The 15,559-nt window shown below is 35.8% G+C and overlaps 1 protein-coding gene across 47 annotated transcripts in view; it reads left to right on the top strand.

Annotated features, from left to right (window-relative positions):
* PTPRD (protein tyrosine phosphatase receptor type D) overlaps positions 1-15,559 on the top strand; it is a 1,031,962-nt gene that overhangs the window by 268,704 nt on the left and 747,699 nt on the right. For 45 of the 47 annotated variants that reach the window (XM_085529953.1, XM_085529959.1, XM_085529949.1 and 42 more), the window contains exon 4: positions 13,728-13,835. The exons of the other annotated variants lie outside the window; for them this stretch is intronic. The gene's annotated coding sequence lies outside the window, so the exon portion shown is untranslated. The remainder of the gene's footprint in view (positions 1-13,727; positions 13,836-15,559) is intronic. 47 annotated transcript variants of the gene reach the window in all.

Genomic DNA, 15,559 nt, shown 5'->3' on the forward strand with positions numbered 1-15,559 from the left:
AGGTAAAGTCACTAGATGTTCTGATTGCTCTGGAAATAATGAACTTATGTAACATTTAGAGCCAATTTATGAACAAATTATTTAAATATTAAAGACAAGATTATAAATAAAAATAAGAAAAATATAAAGTACTTTCATGCTGTTGCTGGACCTAGACTTAGGGGAATATTGCAACAAAAAAAGCTGACCTACTTTTCAACATGATCTGAATTTTATATAGCAACTGCCTAATGACTAACAGTTGCAAAGGGTATGGCATTCTGGGTAAGGAAGCATAACATTATAAAAAGTCTATTTTAATATATCTGTACATTCCAATAATGTTATTTTCCATTTGATATTTGAAGATTTTTACTAAAAATTTCATCTATGATTTTACATATGAAAATATAAAAATTACAAACATCATATAAATATTTTCAAAGTAGCCTCTTATTACTTATTTGTTTATTTATTTATTTATTTTAAGGTCTGTTGACTACTAGGTTATCAGTAATCAAATTCACATTTAAAGAGTTGGAAGGAAATGAGTTTATTTTGAAATACTGCATATGTACTGAATGATTGAAAATTTCTCTGTAGTATAGAGTACAAAACAAAAAAGAGAGAGGTGAAATATTGTCAATTTTTATCAAGAATGGCAAAGGGATGTAGAATGAGAAAGACAGAAGCATCATCATTTGGAAATAAAGGAGAATATGACTCCGTAATTCAATACGATTGTCGTTCCTGTCATCTTAATAATCATATAATTGCTTTACACTTAGGTCACATAACATATTTTTTCTGTCAGCTAGAGGCATGGATTCACCAAAATGATTATCTTCCCTCATTTTTCTCTAGACTCTGTATTTTTTTCATCCATTCTTGCACATGTGCATGTTTTTCTTGGTTCTGAATGCAGCAGTTAAAAAAAAAAAAGAAGAAAAATAAAAAGAAAAAATAAAGAAAAAAGAAACTAAGAGCTGCCTTTCTCCTTTCTAAGAAAACTAAACTGAAAAACAAATAATAAAAATCACATAGTTCACTGAATACCCTGATCAGAAAAAAATATATTGTGACCCGATGGAGTCCTGAAATTAAAATCATAAATAAATAGCAATGTATTTCTGAAGTTACATTACAGGAGTTCTGGAAATATCTGATTCCAAAATGAAGCAGATTTGTGCATTTCACAGCTATTCATATTTCTATTGAAATTCACAATGTACTTTCCTTATTTTCTCTCACCTGGTTTGTTACTATGGAATTGTTTTAAGTTTATCATACCTCTCATATACCTTGGTAGTGTTCTTGTTGACAATTTTTCTGGAAAAAATAATGATACACAGCTGAGAGGAATGGATAACACACCGGAAAACTGCTGCCTTTCATCAAGACCTGGGCAGAGAGCAACCTGATGACATCATTGAAGTGTAGGGTCTTGCATCTGAGGAGGAATAACAATATACAACGTACAATTGAGAAGGGACCTTATCAATACTTATAAATAATGTGTGAGCGTCAAATGAATGGGGCCAGGCTCTTTACAGTTATGTGCAGGGACAGCACAGAATCGCAGAATTACCAAGACTGAAAGTCACTTCTGCAGATTGTCTAGTATAACCCTTCTGTTCCAGCAATTAGAGCAGATTGCCCATGAGAATGTCCAGACATTGTCCAGAAATTCTCCAGGAATTCACTTTTCTGGGTAGCCTGTGTTAGTGCTTCCTTTGAAGGCACAGTAAAAATATTTTTTTCCTAAATTTCAAATGAAATATCATGTGTTCTTTTTGGACCCCACTGCCTTTTTTACTAGTACTTGGCATGACTGAAAATAGCATGGCTTCATCCTATCACAGTCTTCCTTCAGATATTTATACATGTTGATAAGATCTCCTTCCATCTTCTCCAGGCTGAACAGTTCCAGCTCTCTCAGTCTCTGCTCAAAGGAGGTATATTCCAGTCTTTTCATCATATAGATAGTCTTCTCCTGGACTCTTTCCATTATGTCTTATATGTATTTCTTGAACCCAAGGGCCCAGAACTGGACATAGTGTACTATGGTACACTAAGTACAGTGTCACCAGTGCTGAGTGGAGAAGGATTATCACTCTTCATCTGCTGATGATAATTTTATCAGTATTTTAATATTGTCTACAAAGTAAAAGAAATCATCCATTTAGAAGATGTAGTCCAAAGAAATAGATCAAGGAGTGCTAGTTTTAATCATGCATTATAATAAAGAAAACTACAAACAACTACCCCCCCCCCCCAAATAAAAAAAAAAGAAAAAAAAAAGTAAAAGAAAAATAAATAAAAATAACTATTTCTGAGGTGTTCAGTGTTTCAAATTATGTAATACTAAAAGTAAGATACACATTCCAGTAAACCTGCATATTTCTTATTTCTGCTATTATTATTATTGTTAGTAATAGTAGTAGTAATAGTAGTAATAGTAGTACTGTTTTCTTTTGTTGTTGCTGTTGTTTTCACCTAAGATACACAGAAAACAAACCCAGGATACAAAGTGTTAGACATTGCCCTGCAGCCGTTTGGATATTGATGGTAGTGGCTAGCCTTGATAAATTAAGAATATCTTCACTGCTTTTTTTTTTTTTAACCAACTCCTATACTACTGGAACAGGTTTTAATGTTTTGAATTCTTAACTGCTTTGTAGAAGTGGCCTGTTGGAAAACTGTTAAGATTGCTCCACAGTAATTTTTCGTGAAAGCTATTTTAGAGGTAACACTGAAGATATAAATGTGTGAAGTTCCTTTGAAATTAGAAGAAATCATTATTTTAAACTTAAGGTGATAAAATTTTGATCTTCTTTCATATTACACATGATTCAAAATATTTACTATTCAAACCATATAACACAATGAAAGATCAAACCTACCATTCTGTCGCTGGATATCCCCCACATATATCAGGGAAAAAAAAACAAAGGCCCACTTGGAGTTACTCCTGGCAAAGGAAATCAAGTGCAAGAAGAGAAGCTTAAGTTTGTCAGTAATGAAAGGAAGAACAGGAAAAATGTGGGCCCAGTGCCAAGTGAAGTGCATGCCCTAAAAAGAAGGGATGCTGAGAGGCTGGAAATACTGAACACCTTCTTTGCTTCCTCTTTTACTTCTAAGATTGCCCCTAGGAAGTCTCAGACCCTAGACAAAAGAGAGAGAGTCTGGAGAAAGGAAGATTTCCTTTTGTTTAAGGAGGATCAGAGATGGTCTTGGCAAAATCAACACACACAAATTCACAGGCTCTGAATGAGAGCTCTGAATGAGGTGGAATGATTGCCAAAATCCACTCTATCTAGAGAATAGGAGAGATGCCTGATGGCTGGAGCACAGACAAGATCATTCTAATCTTCAAAAAGGGCAAGAAAGAATATCTGGGCAACTATGGGCCAACCAGCCTCACCTCCATCCCAGGAAGATGATGGAGCAAGCTGATCTCCAAGTAGTCAGAAAGATAGAAGGTTACCATGAGCAGCCAACATGGATTTCTCAAGGGGAACTCACGCTCAAGCAACCTGGTAGTGTGTTATACTATAACTGTGATAAGGGGAGAACTGTCCAGTAGAGGACAACAAAGATTACAAGGTACCAGGAGCAACACCCTTATGGGAAAAAGTTGAGAGACCTGGATCTCTTTAGCCTGAAAAAAGACACGACTGGGTGGAGGTCTTATCACCATGTATAAAAATCTAAAGTTCAGGAGTTCAATGGATGGAGCCAGGCACTTTTCAATACAGTGCAATGGCAGGGAAAGGAGCAATGGGTACAAACTTGAACACAGAAAATTCCATCTGAACAGGAAGAAAAATTTTATTACTGTAAGAGTGATACTGAACTGGAACAGGGTGCCTAGAGGTGTTGTGGGTCTTGTTTTCTGGATATATTCAAAACCTGCCTGGATACTTTCCTGTACTGCAGGGAACGCTCTTTAGCAAGAGGCTTGTACTAAATGATCTCCAGAGGATCCTTCCAACCTCTACAATATAGTGATTCTGTGATTCTGTAAACTATGTATTTTTTTGAATTTTAAGTGATTTAATTCCAAAGAGGGAAAAAATAATAATTCAATTTTCATCATAGAAAAATTATAACCATCTGCTTTTACTTCTTGTTCTTAGAAAGGTACACTTTTTTTTTTTTCCTTTCTCTCTCTCTCTTTTTTTTTTTTTCCTTTCTTTTTTTTTATTATTATTATGTTTTGTTTTGGTTTGGTTTGGTTTTTTTACATTCAATAGACAAAATATTTAATTGCTCATTGTTCAAATAAGGATCCATATTCCTTAAAAATAGATTAAACTTTTTTATGGATGTGAGAATTAACAGTTCTATATTCATGACTCAGAAATTACATTTAACAACCTTTGGAAATGAGGTTTTAGAGGGCCTATTAATATGATTTAGAAAATGTAGACCTTTATCTGCAATGTGGTTGAAGGTTTTTGTTGTTGTTGCTATTTTATTTGTTTGTTTTTGTCACTTATTCCTTGCTCTCAGCAATGCAGATTAACCTACACCTTTGCAGATTCAGTGATTTTTGAACTTAGTCATTCAATTAAGATTATATGTGACTAGTGTGTAGTAGTAATACTCACCTAAAATTTACTTTCCTATACTATTAGTGGAGAAAAAAGGATGAAATATATTTGCATTAAAAAGATCTTGTAGGTAAATCAACATCAAATAAAGTCATAAACTGTTTTCTTGTCCATTATACATTCCTTAGCATTTATTTTCATGTTGTTTAAAAATATAGAATGAAATTTAATTCCTTTTTCTCTCCATGAAGAAAAGAGAGTAGAGAAACTCTCTTTAGCTACAGAAATATCTAGTCAACAATGAATTGTGCAAGTAGAGCAATTGGTATTAAGAACAATAAATATGAAGAGAGATATTTCAAAATTCCTTTTTTTTTTCTTTTTTTTTTTTTTTCTGTTGATGTCTCTTGAAAGAAATAAAGTGTTGACACTCATATAACGAAAATGCTGTTACTGCATATCTGTCAGTTTAATGTTACCCTAGAGCTGCATTGTTGGATTTCATTACCTTTTACAGTAAATAACATTTCTACTGTGAAAAAGTGAAAAATGAATTTCAGTAGAGCAGTTACCCTTCGCTTAGCAATCAGTATATTAAAGAAAGATCCTACAGGGAAGATAAGATTTATTTCATGCATTACTATGGAGTTAAGTAATCCATGCATGAAAAAAGAAAATGGAACTAAAAGTTAAAAGATTTACTAAATTGGTTATAGCAATGGTATGATTAAAGAAATACAATCTTTGGCATGGGAAGTTAGACCTGATTAGAGTAAAATGTCAGGGCTAATTCAAGACAGAATACTGGGAAGCTTATAATTCTTTTCTGCATGTAATGAATGTATTTTGAACTTGGTAGCTCTATAGCTTATGAACTACTTTTATACATGAAAGCTTAGGCAATATTTGTTGCCTCATCCATTATATATATATATATATTTAATAGACTACCCATACCAGTCATATTTGAAATAGGTGAATAAATTCCCACACAATGTTGATCACTTCAATCTGACATTTTCAGTGAGTAACACTAGCAGTAAACAGGTGACCTTGAATGTACTATCACATATCATGCTATATTGCTTCCAAGACTAGTAAGTGAGCATGTTCAATTTAGTAATGACTCTTGTTTGAAATCCAGTGAATCCTTACAGGTACATTTCTTTATTGCATTTATTACTATAATCTTTACAAATAGAAATATTTACTTTTATTCCTGTAGTTAATTGGATTTTTTCTGTTTTTTTTTTTCTTTCCTTTCTTTTCACAATGTTTTCCGATATTTATTTATTTATTTATTTTACATATATGTCAGTGAGAAATGAATTCATGTATCTTTCTCATTTCCCCTTCTCTTGATGCTGTTATACTAAGGAAACTGTAATGGTGTGTAGGTGCTTTGCGCAGGAAACAAACCAATCTTAGAGTTTGCACTTAGACTTCCATCACCTGGTATCCATGTAACAAGAATTTTGCTTGGTCTCAAATAGAGACCTAGAAGCTTGAAGCGTGCCAGGAGCTGACTAAAAAACACTTGAACTGCAAGGTGTAAATGTTTCGATATGCCAAATCAAGCTCAATTAGGCTTGGTTTAGAACTAGACAGAAAAAATTCTTAGTGTCAAGCCATTTACATTGAAGTTCTCCATGAATATTCCTCTTTATGGAAGGAACGTTACTTTGATAGGTCTCTGCAAGGTAGGAAGCTGGCTTAGTTTCTTTCCCTTGCAGAAATTTAGGACAGGATTGTCAGTCAGCATATCAGTTCAAAATACCTCCTATCAGTCTCTGTGTCTGATTCCTGAATACTTCTCAGCCTGGCAATTTCATCTCACAATCTGACCACCTACTTAATAAGTTACTGAACAGAGCACACTTGCACCCTTAGCACACCCTTCAGCCTGCAGGTCCTTGGGAACCTTTTCTGGAGTTCTCCACAGTGGAAGGTCCAGGGAGCTCTTTCACTCTTCGGAAGGTCTATCTTGCTGCTATCTCACTGCATGCATTGGCCTGAGGAGGTTGCAGTCCTCTAGTCTGCGTTTCTGCCTCAGCCTGACCTCTGAGGTGGGTCATGGCCATATTTACCATGCCAGAAATCTATTAGCAGCTGTTCCCAGAAGAGAAGATAGTAGGCTGCCCTTTACCATCTCTGCATGGCCTGCCTTTGTGAACTCAGCTTCTCTGGTTGTTCTAGCTACATCAGTGCTGAACTCTGAGAAACAGAGGAGAATTATAGAGCAACTGCATCACATGCAGTTTCCTCTGCACCAGAAGATAAGGTGACTGGTGAAGATGGTCTTGTTGTCTCCTGAAAATGTCTTCTGAATGCACATATATAAAGATGATATACAAGAAAAAGCTAAAGTCTGATGAGTAGACATCTTAAAGATTCATTTTTATTTCAGTCAGCTGAATGATCACCCTTGTTTTGACTTAGGAATATCACATTATGTCTTCGGTTACAGATGAGAAAAACATACTTTATTATTTTATATAAGAACTGCTTTACACACTCTAGTGCACATTTTAAATGTAATTTATTTAGTTTAGAAACTTCTACTTATTATTTTGGGCTTTCTTCAAGTAGGTCTTTATGTTTGTGTAACAGTATGAGTCCCAAAATCTTTGTATGCTTTTCTTTGCTGTACTAGTATCTTTTTGTTTGTTTGCTTGTTTGTTTGATTGTTTTTAATGCTGCCCAAAGGAAAAAGAAGGGAAAGAAAGGAGAAGGGAAGGAATGGGGGTAAGGGGATAAAAATGAAATCATTTGCATATACAGATTTTTCCCTTCATTTCTTCTTTTTCAAGTCTGTTATAAGCCTGGTTTGGTCAAAGCAGTAAAACCTAAGTACAGAAGATCAGATGTACAGAAGGCAGAAAAGTATGTTTTAGACTATGGTTCTTGACATTTTAAGAAGGAACTTCTGCCTATGTTGAATTCACTGTGATAAATATGTAAGTCATTTGTTAAGCAGTAAGGCATTACCATTGAACTTTAACCACATCACCTTTTCTGTTGCATTCTAACCAGCAATGAGAGATTAATCCATATACCCCATTATATACAGCTTCTGTAAAAGTCCACGGGTGTTTCCTCAAGATATAGACAGCTCAATTCACCAGTTCTTAACATGTCCTGGTAGTACACTGAAATCATTATTTAGAAGCAGTTAGTACATTTGTCCTAGGAACTCTATGAAGACTTCTTTGACTTAGTTTCCCCCCCCCCACCCCCCGCTCCCTCCCTACCCCCCCCCCCCCCCCAGCACAATCAAGTATCAAAAGCCAAGAATTTGGCTTTGTTCCCATTTATCAGTTGCAGGCTTTTGGCTAAAGTCTCTGACTAGCATGAAGCTTAGGCAGTGTGCTTTTACACATTCTAATCTGGAAGGCAGTGGATCCAGCAAGGTTTTTAGTTGATCATTTAGTCGTTGATCTTCATTATTGGTGGGTCGTCAGGCATTGTTGTTCCCCTGATGATGACGGTGACCACAACAATGACAACGAGGATGATAATGGTAGTACCAACTTATTTATAAGTCCAAAGTGGTCGAGTCAGCTCTCTCTTTGGAGTGATAGCTCAAATCCAAAGTAGTTGAGTCAGCTCTCCTTGGAGTAGAAAATTCTGGCTCTGGGATCTTGGCAGAATCTCCTTTGTTCCCATCTTCTGGGCCTTTTCAGCAGATAAGAGGGAGCAGGGCTGCCCATCTGCATCCTGTTTTTCACAGGACACGATAGCATCATTCCCCAGTTTTCCCATCCCAAGCTGAAGCTATTTAGTCCCAGGCCAGATCTTCCACCCATAAACACTCCTGAGCACTCTCTTTCAGAGGCAAACAGCTATGAAGGAAGGTGCTATCAGATGCCTACAGAATGATGCTGATTGTCACATGGCAGCACCCATCACTTGCCTCCTCCATAAATCAGTGTGAGTCTTATCACTAGAAAACAGCTCAGGAAGCAAGCTTTGAGGCAGAAAACCCAAGAAGGGTTCTCACAACGTACAACATAATTTCGACACTTCAGATAGAAACTAGAGTTTTAGCATAATCACAGAGGGATACACACAAAACAAATTCATTTTCTCATTCTCTGATATTTTCTGTAAATAACCCCAGTACGCATTGTGTGCAGGTAGTGCACTTAGCATTTCCAAGGTCATAAGAACAGACTACAGACATACTGATTCCTGATGTGAAGTACTCTAGGAGGGCCACAAAGATGATCAAAATACTTGAACTCCTCTTCTGTGATGAAAAGTTGAGGGGGTTGGGCTTGATCACCCTTGAAAAGAGAAGGCTCTGGGGAAACCTCATTGTGGCCTTCCAGTACTTCAGAGGAACTCATACAGAGGAGGAAGGCTGAATTTTCACATGGTCTGATACTGACTAAACAAGGAGGGAAGGTTTTAAATTGAAAGAAGGGAAGTTGACGTTTGATGTTTGGAGGAAGTTCTTTGTTCAGAGAGTGATGAGGCACTGGAACATATTGCATAGAGAAGCTGCAGATGGCCCATCAGTGGAAGCACTCGTGCATAAGTTGGATGGGACCCTGGGCAGCCTGATCTACTGAATGGCAACCTGGTCTATAGCAGGGAGACCAGAAGTAGATGATTTTCATGTCCCTTCCATCCAAAGACATTCTCTCACAATATGATTCTATGAAGTAATGGTTTAATCAGGAGGTTGTGCAGCCATCCAAGAGAGCCTTGATGGGCTTGAGAAATAGCTTGACAGGAAGTACTTGAAGTTCAACTAAGGAAAGCACTAAGTCCTCCACCTAGCTGAGAGGAACAACTCAATGCACTGATATATACTGGGAGATATCCAGGTGGAAACCAAATTTACAGAAAAGGACTTAGGAGTCCCAGTGGATACCAAGATGAATATGAGTCAGTATTCCTTGCAACAAAGAAGGCTACTGTTATCCTGGGCTATATTAGATGAGACACTGCCAAAAGTTTGTGGGAGATTTTCCTTCACCTCTACTCAGTGCTGATGAGGAAGCTTTTGAGATGCTGCGTCCTATTCTGGGCCTCCGGAGAGATGTATACTCTGGAGAGGGTAAAATGAAGGGACATTAAGATGACTGCAGGACTGAACCATCACTTCTGTGATGAAAGACTGAGAGAGCTGTGACTGATCAGTCTGGAAAAGGGAAGGCTAAGGAGGAATCTTATATACATATATAAATGCCTGAAAAGAAGATACAAAGAGGACAGAGCTCTGTTCATTTGAGTGATGCTTAGTGGCAGGAGGGAGGAATGTAGCAATGGATACAAACCGGAGCACAGGGCATTCTCTCTGAACAACAAGGAATACTTTTTTACTGTGTGGTTGATTGAACTGCAGAATCTCTCTTCTTAAAGATCTTCAATAGACATCTGGACATGGGTCTAGTTAAGTGATTCCAAGTATCTTTTTGAGTAGGGATGTCTGGAACATTAGAGGTCCCTTCTGATTCACCTGTTATAGTGAGTCTCTAAGACTGTCATGAAGATGATCAGAGGGCTAGAATATGTCTCCTATGAAGATAGGTTGAGAAAATTGGTTTTGTTTAGCCGAGAAAAGAGAAGGCTTTTTCAGAGACATTATGGAAGCCTTCCAGTACTTAAAAAGTGCCTACAGGAAATATGGAGAGGGGCTCTTTATCAGGAACTGTAGGAAATGATCAAGAGGTAACAGATTTAAACTACGTAAAGCCCTTATATTTAGATCCAATATTAGGATTTAGATTCTCTCCTTTGAATTTAGCAAGTATTTTTCAATACTTGCTAAATTTAGGATTTAGATTCTCTCCTTTGAATTTAGCAAGTATTTTTCAAACAAACTGTGGTATCATTGACACTTGTCATACCTAGCCTAACTGAATATTCTTTCTTGTATTGTATTGATCTGAACAAGGATTTTTGTGGCAGCACCTTTTTTTTTTTTTTTTTTTTAAATTTTTTAAATTGTTGTTTGTTTGTTTGTCTCTTTGTTTTCCATTCTGGTTTTATGAACAGATATAATGATATAATAACAGGTATTAAATCTCCTTGAAAGCTTTTCCTTTAGTAATTTATGTCTTTGTGCAGCAACTTTAAAAGTCTGAATTTAATACACTGGAAAAGACAGCAGTCAGAAGTATGTATGTCAGTGTCAGTACCCAAGCTTAATTTTTTTCTAATACTGTCTGCAATATATTTTTACTTCTGACTTCCTGAACACTTTACAGAGAAAATGTAAAAAATTCAGATCTCTTGGCAAGAAGTCTCAGCCTACACTACAGCAGAGAGGAATAAGAATGCAGGGCGCTCATATAATAGCAAACAGAGGTATCAAACAGCCTAGAGGTTCCTACTTATCTGCTGCTTTCATTCAGCAGCAGAGATGATGTTTCCTTCTGTCTGCAACTGATAACAAGTCCAAAGTATGGGCAAAAATAACAAAGGCAACCCTGACAGAAAACAGGAAAACTAATTGCTGGTCTCACTGGCAAAATGGTGCTGAGAGTGCTCACAACTTCACTGAGACTGACATATTTAGACTGAAGGAAAAAGAAACAGAATTCTGGGAAAAAGAGGAGGACAAAAACAAAAATCAAACAGTCAAAAAAAATGATAAATTAGGTTGGAAGAAAAAACAAATTAAACAAAAAATTCAAGATTAATAGACAATATAATTTCAAGTTAGGAGCAAGAAAAGAGAAATTTGTAGCATGTGCTGATGTTTCAGTTCATTGTCACAATTATGGAAATACTATTTGTGTACTTCTATATTGGGGTATTCTACTGGGAAGAGTACAGGGATGTTGTGAAGACTTGCAGGAATGGGATTATGAAAGCCAAGGAATGGAACTGAAGCCAATAATGGAACTTAAATAGGCCTGAGATGTTAAAATCAAAAAGATGGGATTCTACAGGTACATAGGTCAGAAGACATAGGCCAAAGAGAGTGCACATCCTCTGACAAATGCAAAACTGGCTGTAACAAATACAGAGGAGGCTGACATATTCAATGAGTTCTTTGCCTCAGCCTTCACTGGCAGCTAGGATTCCCTGAACCTGAACTTCAAGGTGAGAACTAGGGGAGCAAAATTCCATCTACTGTATGGCTGAGCAAGTCTGAGACCAACTCAAGGGACTGAATGTGTACAAGTCCATGGGGCTGTACAACATGCATCCTAGTGTCCTCAGGGAGCTGGCTGATGTGTTTCCCAAACTATTCTCCATATTTGAAAAGTTGTCGCCGTCAAGCAAAGTCCCCAGGGACCAGAAAAAGGGAAACATCACTTCCCACCAACACCAGCAGATAAAAGGAAGGCAACTAATGTTATCTGCCTGGAATTCTACAAGGCCTTTGATATGATCCCCCACAACATCCTTATTTCTAAGTTGGAGATTTGAAGGGTGGACTAGTTGGTAGATAAGGTGTTGATTGAAAAGCTGAACCCAGAGGATTGTGGTTGATGGCTCTATGTTCAGGTTAAGGTCAATAAAAAACAGTGCCCCCCCTGAGAAGGACTTAGGGGTCCTGACTGTTGAAAAAATTAACATGAGCCAGCACTGTGCTCTTGCAGCTCAGAAAGCAAATGCTATCCTGAGCTCCATTAGAAGAGGGATGGCCAGTAAAGGGAAATGATTATCCCCATTTATTCTGCCCTATAAATATAAAAAATATAAATATAAATATAAATAAATATAAAATAAAAATGGAAATATATATATTTATATATACAAATCTGTCATGGTTTTATGATTTTTTTTTTTATGAGTATTCCACATCATAATATCATGTGAAGCACTGAGAGTTAAAGAGTTAATGCTCCAGTTTTGTGGACTGCTGATTTTCCAGGTACCTGGTTCTCATAAGAAAAGAAGTACTATGTACTCCCAAGGACTCTGCATTCAGAGGGAAAGATAAAAGTGCTCAAAAGTCACAGCAGGACTGTCTCTTCTTTTTTTTTTTTTTTTTTTGCTGCTAGTCTTGGCAGGGCATCTCGCCTTCAGTTTTCGAGTAAGACCTTTTGTTTCAGACACTCATTTTATTGATTTATTGGCCTTAATTCCAATTATAACGTATTATATTTTGTTATCTTGTGTTCTGATATCTTATCTTGTTAATAAACTTTCCTCCTCAGATTGTTGCCACTGTTTTATTTTTTGGCCCATCTCCCTACCCTTTCCCCTTTTCTCCTTTCCCCTTTCCTGAGGCATGACTCCACGGGTCCTCTGCCCCATTAGTCACAGAACTGCTCAGAATCAGTCCATAAATCACTGACAACTCCCCCCAATCCTTACCCAACTCACCACATGATGTGATCCTGTGTAATATCACTGACAAAAATAATAAAGCCATGACTTTTGTTTTTAATTGGGTCTATACATATATCAAGTGGTCATGAAGTTATAACCAAGTTAATAAATGTTTTTGTACTGAATATTAAATACTTACCAGCGAGTCAAGAACATTTTACATTTGGTTCTGCTCTTTTGCTTAACCTACTTGATCTTATTTTTGCAAACAGTTTCTGTGAGGACCTGTTCTATAGTCTTCCCAGAGATTAATGCAAAACTAACGGGTCTATTCTTTTTAGAATACTTATTCTCACTGTTGTTGTTGTTGTTTTGTGGATTAGTATAGTACTTTTTATATTTTCAGTTGTTTTAGCTTTTTTTTCATCATGATGTTTCAGAGATACTAGCTGAAAAAATCAGCCATTTTCTCATCATCTTTCTGTTTTAAAATAATCTTTCAGAGACCATATTACAATGGAATGAGAAACACTGAAAAAAAAAAATTATAATCTATATAACTGCGAATATTTGTTCTTTGGATGAGTCTCTATTAAAGAAATGTCCTATAAAACACTAATATTTTCTAATCTTAGATTTTCTGAATTTGATGTTTTCAGTATAATCATTTATAGATGTATAACATATGAATAGATATTTTACTTAAACAGTTACAAATGAAAACTACAGTTTTAATAGGAAGTTATTATAATAAACTAAAATATTACTCACAGCATTTATTTAAATACATGTTTTGTCACACATTCAAGGAGAAAACTAGGTTACAATTATTAGTGCTTTGTTGTTCTGATCAGTATTCTTATGAACCCCTAGTATGACAGGAAAAGATAACAAGTGTCTTACTGCACTTGTAAGACTATAAGAAAAAGTGTCTGACATAATATTTTGTTCCAGGTGGGAGTAAAAAGCATCTGCTTTCCCGACCCCTTACAGTCTAGCGTAGAATTTGATGGACAGAATGTTGGTACCAGCTATGGAAGAGCTGTTCAGCCTCAACTCCAAGTAAGTGAAAACTTACACATTTGGAGAATTATTTCAGAATAGATTTACAAAGCTTATTGATTTTAATAACAAACATAAATTAGAAATCCTTTTTATAAGGCACTATGGAGCACTCTAGTTTCCCATACTGTGAAATTCAATTTCTCAGTTAAACATGTCTTAAAATCAAAATGTAATTGCTTGTATACAGAATATCATCTTGCAAACAGTGACATCACAATCTGATATGTTATCCTTTCTGGACCATCACAGTGATGCACTGAAATTAATCTCTTCATATTATAAAAGTAAAATATTTTCTATTAGCACAAGGACAGCCCAAAAGAGGACCCAAATTCCTCTTGGTGGCTGTGTTATTTTTAGAAATACTGATAAAGGAATGTTGCTAACCAAACTAAGCAAGACTGTGACTCATATTTAGTAGATGCTAAATTAAATAAAAGAACTGTGAGTTCTCATAGATTCTCAGAAATGTAGAATAAAAAGGGTTGATCTCTTCAGGAGTTTTTTTGTTTTTGTTTTTGTTGTTTATTTGTGTTTTGTTGTTGTTTTTTTGTGATCAGACATAGAGGGAAAATCATTTTAATGTGGTGTATTTCTGGTACAAATTTAGAATATAATTTATGTGAGCAGTTAATTTTGATTTGAAACCTTAAAATAACAATTTCACTTCCAGTGAGTATTTGATGTGTGATTTACAAAATTTTCTAGTAGAGCTAGAGCATTGCTTCTGTAATTTCGTGTTTGATGACTGCACTTAGGACACTTCTCCTATTTTGCGAAAATTATAGGCAGCTTATTTGCTTCACATCCCTATTACTTTTTGAAAGCACAAAACAACCTGTGGCCTAGAGGATGCTTATTACTGCTAACTGATACTGATACTGATACTGATGAAGCCCAAAAATGCTTTAAACTCAAATTAAAAACAAAAACAAAACAAAATAAAAACAAACAAATAAAACAAAAACAACACCCTTTGAGTCTGATAATTAAGTTTGCTGTTATTATCCAATTGCAGATGACATGAAATTACTAATAAACAAGTTTTCATTTACTCTACATAGACTGTGTTTTTTAAAGAAAGCATGAGTAACTGTAAATTTTGGATCTAATGAGGAGAATATATCTTGAGACTTTCCAAATTATAATTCTAATGTGACTGTCTATTGTATTCTGAGAAAGACAAATAGATTTTGAGCCATCTTATATCAGAAGCGATGCTGAAGTGGCAAAACCTTTCCTAACAGTCCTGTTTGCCACCAGTTCTTAGATGTAGTGAAGACGTATATTATAAAACAAAGATGACAGTGGTAGTCATGCCAAAAGATAACAGGCATACACTGTATACAACGGAGGTGCCTCAATTTCTGCATGAAATCAAGTACAACCCTAAATATTGACAATACTTTCCAAAGTACCTGAGGAATGATACCTTCAACAGCAGTGATTAATGAGGTAAATAACTATAGTGGGAAAAGATCCGAAGCCAGAAAATAATAACCATTTGAGCCCAGCTCACTCTAAAAAGGATGACAGAGACTATTACTTAGGAATCCCGGGCACTGATAGACTTGCTTAATATACATAGATTTTTCCAACTGCATCTTCATTTGCTTTGTTTTTACATTTGACTGTGAACAGTTTGTCACATCAAAAATGAAATGGGATAAATGATTTGTTTTCTGATTACTGGTACAAATCATCAGGATTTAGACTTACAG

The sequence above is a fragment of the Coturnix japonica genome, chromosome Z (genome assembly GCF_054131305.1).
Source record: "Coturnix japonica strain WE chromosome Z, WE-NBRP24, whole genome shotgun sequence".
Lineage (NCBI taxonomy): Eukaryota > Metazoa > Chordata > Aves > Galliformes > Phasianidae > Coturnix > Coturnix japonica.